Raw genomic sequence first — 6,000 nt, forward strand, 5'->3', positions numbered from 1 at the left:
TGATTAAAACTATTAAGCAAAATCATTATTGCAGTTACAAGAATTATCCGTGTTTATTACATTTCCTGTTTGTCATCTCATTGGTAAAGGTCCGGGGTAGAATCGGATTTCACCAACCCATGCTGGCCATAAATGGCGACTATGCTTGTCGTAAGAGGTGACTAACCGGATCGGGTGGTCAGACTCACTGACTTGGTTGACACACGTCATCGGATCCCAAATGGTCCAGATTCGATTATTTACAGACCGCCGCCATATGGCTGGAAGTTATTTCTGAGTGCGGCGTAAGACACTCACTCACTCACTGGTAATGATTTTGCGTTGTCGGCCCGGGAGCGCGAAATTTGGAATTTTAATATCCCCGGGAGCGCATCAAATCCAAAGTCCAGGGACCGGGACATTTGTTAATGGATAACAAGAAGTCATTACCGTAATCCGACATTACCGCACCCTGTAGCGACTGATCCACTTGGCTCATGTTCATTATCAACAGGGCAAATGTACAGGTTCGAGTTACCTTGGTTGACACACACAGAGGAGGGCAACATTTATTTTACGACGGATTTCGATTCAGATGTAGGAAAACAAGAAATGACACAAGATATTGGAGTTGTGTTGTTCCCGGGTGTGCAACCGGCGTTAACACCAGGGACAGAGTTCTTCAAGCTGCCCTCGGCGTACAACATCCTCACGAGGCTGTTGAATTTGAGTTGGAAGTTGCAGCTTTCAAATCAAAACTGTTACATAGGTAAGATATTCGTTCATTCAAACAAATAACATCTTTCACTGAGTCAAACGAGGTAGCTAATATGAAACCATTAACTATTATTTATGTCTAATTCATTCAGTGGTATATTAGTATTTACGTGAACTGTGTTCATTGATGCATCCATTTGTTCATTTGTTATTTTCACAGCGACGACGCCAATTCCAACTATCTACGGGGAAGAGATATCGAGACTGCGTTAGAATGACGATGTTGTTCCCGGTGATCTTCTGTGAGAGAGATTCAGTACAGTAGATGGCGATTATCCGCTACAGACTGGGACAGAAAGCACTGCCAAGATCGCCTGTATCAAAACAAGAGATCAACCTGACGGACAAGTTTTACGAGACTGTGGGAAGAGAGTTGCTGCACAACCAGGGGGATCACATTTTAGTCTTCCTGGCGGAGAGTAACCTGGAACACCTAGGTGGCAGCGGAGGCCGTCATATTTTGTGATGGTACATTTTATACATCGCCCAAGCTCTTTCATCAGATATACACAGTTCATGCCGAAGTTCAAGTTCCCGCTGGTGTAGTGCCTGCTTCCGGACATGAGAGGAGAAACGTGCACGCGGATGTTCCTGTACCTGAAAGACAAAGCACAGGGAGAAACATTGACCTGAACCCGACCACAATGCAGATACACTTTGAATTGGCAGCCCACAACGCATCTGGAGAAGGACTCAGAAAGAATGTCTGGCGCAAGAATACAAAGACGGAGGGTTGTTCGACGAACTGCTGCTCTCCCCCTGGTACCAGACACCAGATGGAAAATATATGACTGAACACCAAAGCTAACAGTCCAGAAGTTCCTGAGGTAAGCGTGGATCATGTAATCTACAAGTGAGTGAATGAGTTAGAATTTTACATCGCATCGGCAATATTACAGCCATATAGCGATGAAAACAAGGTAATCAATCTAAAACATCCGTCGACAAAGGACAGTATAAATAACTAGATTATCACAGATATATTGACGTTAAAACTAGTCATGAAATCTAAAATATTTTAACTAGAGAGATACAATGTATAAAACAGGCTATAGTTCGCCAACAACTGAAGGTAGATCACCGTACCAGGGACCATGGGGACTTACAGTACTTTTGCTACCTGCATGGACCCTAGCTGGATTTATATCATCCCTTCAGCTGCAGGCGATGAAGTGAATTTTAGCCAAAATTAAAATGACAGGGATACTACAATTAAAATAGACGGTAAAATGAAATTACCTTTGAATGCCTTGGGACTTATGTGCCTTCTCAGGAGGACAATAATTTTACACTACTTCAAAACCCTTGAAGGTACACCACTAACAATCTCAGTTACTAATCCAAATTACCACTCATAAAATATTTATCTATTTACAAATCTGATAACAAATTCAATTCTTTTAAAAATGCAGTAGTATAGGGAATGACAGTTCTAAAACACTTTCAAGAAATGTCTCTACAAAGCCTTATTTACTAAATAAGGCTTTGGTTGGGACCTTAGATCTTGCTACTATTACCCCTACTACAAAAAGGTTGGGTGTCTATGAAACAGTTTACCGTGTATTGGTTGGAGGTAACACTGTGCCGTACGGTACGATCAATAATTCTTCTCTTACAAACCCCCTACCCGGCCCATCCCTCAAGTAGTACAAGTTAGGTTCGTCGGCTTTCATATCCACTTTATCTATGTTGTAAGTTTTGACTGACCATATAGGATCGGTGGCCCGCTTATGGCTATCGCCCTCGTGTTCCCCCGGCTGGTATAGATACCTCACTTTGGCGGCCTATGTCATGTTTATATCGATGAAACAGTTTAACGTGAACCGCCTACGATCTCTTTGGTGTTCATAATAAAGGCTTGCTGGGCTTTTTGTATCCCCTGTTCTATGTACTTTTTTTTCTCGTCCTCGCTGATAGCAGACTTACGAGACTTGGACCGAATATCTTGTTTCATTCCGTTATATTTTTTGAGTTCAGATAGGATTGAACGAAACTCCTCTTCTGAGATCTTACTATCAGAGAGTGCCGTGGAAATACGCTCACTCACTGTGTTCAGCTTTGCTTCGGCCAGAACCCTGATCTCGTCGTGTTTCAATGCCTTACGATTAAGTCTGCGTGATACTAATTTAAGCGCCAATCCTGCCAACCCTGCCACCCCAGCTGTTATTTCAATACCTAGCACTATAGGTGCAGCCACGATGGTAGCTAACAACCCAACACCTGCCGCCCCTAGTCCCATGCTGGTTGCCATAAGGGTAGTGTCAGCCCCGTCCACGATATTGAAAGCTCTATTGTACTTTTTACATAGTGCTTTCCGCGTGTCACGGTCTTGTTCTAGTTGACGTTTCACATCACATAACTGCCTCAAGCGGAACCCATCTACGGTTTCCAACGTCTTCGCTACTTCCTCTACGACTGGGTACAGACCCATCCTATAATGTATATTTTGAAAGATATTTTAATTGGGTTTCAGTTAATACTCTATCAATGTATTTGAAGTCTACAAGTTCTAGACTATTAGTCAGGGTAATAGGTGAGAGGCTAATAGAATTTCCTGTTGTAATAGAAACCCCAAGGAGGCTTATTAAGTGGTTTATAGGACCCGTGGTATCCTGTTGTATAACAATACGACAATATTCGCTTTTGAGTCTGCTAAACCAGTGTATATACACCCCAGGTAAAATTTGGTGTACTATTGTAGGGTCTCCATTGTCTGAATACTCAAAGAAGATTTCTATGATGAGTGTGAAAGGGGGGAATATTATTTCAGGATTACTAAATGTTAATTTATTTTTTAATACAGACCTTAACCTATTTTTTCCGTTAGTTCTTATGGATATTAATCCCCTCTCCGGAATGAAATCCCCAGGCCAGATACCGTTATTCCTAATCTTAGAGATACGCCCCAGTTCAGTTAATGTGATATAAGGTGAGGTGAGTGTTAAGTTGATCAACCATTTGGGCTCTTTAAAATCTGATAACGATATCCGTCTGTACACGTTGTCTTTGAATTGCAGGATGTATAATTCATCTTCCTCACCAGGCTGATCGAATCCCTCCGTATCTCCTAAGTCGTTAAGTGTAGTGTTGGGATGATGACTGGTCATTATTATACTATTACGATATAATTTCCAACTGGTTTTCTGATAATAATTCAGGGGTGAACTTCATACCCATGAAGTGTATGTTGTCAGGCAGGAAGATATTGGTTAGTGATATCTTGTTTTCCACGATCACGTTGACCCCCTGCAGACTGGTGTTGGAGCCGACACCCACCCGCACGTAAACGTTGCAAACTTGATACTGGTGTCGTTTCACCCACCCGAGTTTGATCCCCTTCACGATCTCGATATTATTCCCCGATGGTTCCCCTAGGTAGACTTTAATGACCAGTGTTGAGTTTGCCGGTAGATCCTCTAGTATAGTGACCACACCTTCGAATTCAGACACCAACTGTAATTTCACGTTTTGTATGGCTGGTTTACTCGATAGCATGTGGGCTGCTATAGTGTTGACTGGGCTGACGACTACGCTACGTCTCTGAGTTGGGACATAAGCCACGAGCAGGGTTCCATTGTTCACGACTTTGTTTAGGTGGTTGTCTTTGTTATCCGTAAACACGTAAGGGGAGACGAGTTTAATATTGAGAAACCAGTCGTTATCGGGTAACAACACCCACTTGTCATCTTCGGTGAAGACAAGCATATATGGCTTGTTTCGGGCGACGGTAGTGCTCTCAACATCGTCTAAGTCGAACAGTTTACCACCGAACGATGGGTATATTATCCAATTATTATCACCGGTGTTGACAAGGGCGTACTTAGTGTTGACTGTTGCTCTTGTGGTATCTATCATATCACTTAGGGTTCCACCGGAGGGGATTTCAACGCGTTTGTAAATGTTGTTTTTCAGTTGCAAGGCGTATGATTTACCATCTACTCCGGGAGCGTCGAAACCGCGCGTGTCTCCGAGGTCGGAGATCCCGATATTGACGCATTTTTTCACTCCGGGTCCTTGTGCGCTGGTCATTTTACATGAAGCGTTAAGCTGAGGTATCCTATATTTACAGGATTATGATTTATGTCTAACACCGATATTGTCAGCTCAGGTATGTTGCCCTGGGTTAATCTCTTATACTGCCGTGGTGAAAACAACTCGGTTCTACCGTCGTTGTATTTCTCAGTTTTCACCGGCACTGCTCTCAGTATAGTGGAAGGGTGACCTCCTTGAATGTTGTACGTTGTGCTCACCTGACCGAGATGAATGTACAGCTCTCGGTACGGTACTAGGTCGGGTAACTTCGTACCTGTGACGGTTGTTGTTGGTTTTATCTCGTCAGGAGACATACCGAGTATCCTCGCTAATGGTCGGCCGAGCCTCAAGGGGTTTCTTCCGTTGTTGATTAACACCACTGTACCGTTTGAGTCGTTCATCTTGAGTTCGGCTCCAAGGGGTTTGAAGACCTCGTCGTTTAGAGAGCACACACTGTAGTAGCCGTCAGTTATCTGGCTGCGAGTTCCACTGACGAACAGCTTTATTGTTGCTGATGTTGATGTTAGTCCATTGCGGTAGGTAGGTGATATCGCAGAGTGCGACTTCGAGTTGACCTGACGTGTTATCGATCGCGTGCGTCAGCTGAACGGCCTCACCGCTCGTTATTCCTGGAAGTGTTATGTACATATTACATATATACTTATTATATAATAGTTTTAAAATGTATTCCCCTGGTGTGTTTTACCCTAAACTGGGCGTAGATTTCTCCACCATGAAGATCGTGGTTGCTCCTGGGTTGTATTTCAATGCCAAGTTTATAGATATGCCTGATAAGTATAAGCTTTCGGTGACTAACGTCAAGGCAGTCCACGCTTGGTTCAACAACCCTATGCAGTTCTGGCAGAATCAATTCAACTTTGCCGTGTGGTGCGCTACAACGGGGTGTGGTGTGACATTGGCCGACACTCGGCGTGGACCGCTGAGTCAGTCTGTGTTCAAGTTCCACGTGTACTACCAGGTCAGACGTATCCTTAAAGAGATCAGCGCCCCCCTCCCACAGGACAAAGCGTGGGACGCAACAAACAACCCGTACGATAGACGGGCCTACGAACGTATTTGCAATGAATTCGAAATAAACCCGAAGACGGATTGGCGTTTGCCGGGGCCGAACCACGGGTTGGGTATTCCTTATGATGGCGCGCGATCAGTGAAAGAAGTCAGTGATGATTTACTGAAACGAGATATACTACG

Source organism: Haliotis asinina, chromosome 10 (assembly GCF_037392515.1).
Source record: "Haliotis asinina isolate JCU_RB_2024 chromosome 10, JCU_Hal_asi_v2, whole genome shotgun sequence".
Classification (NCBI taxonomy): domain Eukaryota; kingdom Metazoa; phylum Mollusca; class Gastropoda; order Lepetellida; family Haliotidae; genus Haliotis; species Haliotis asinina.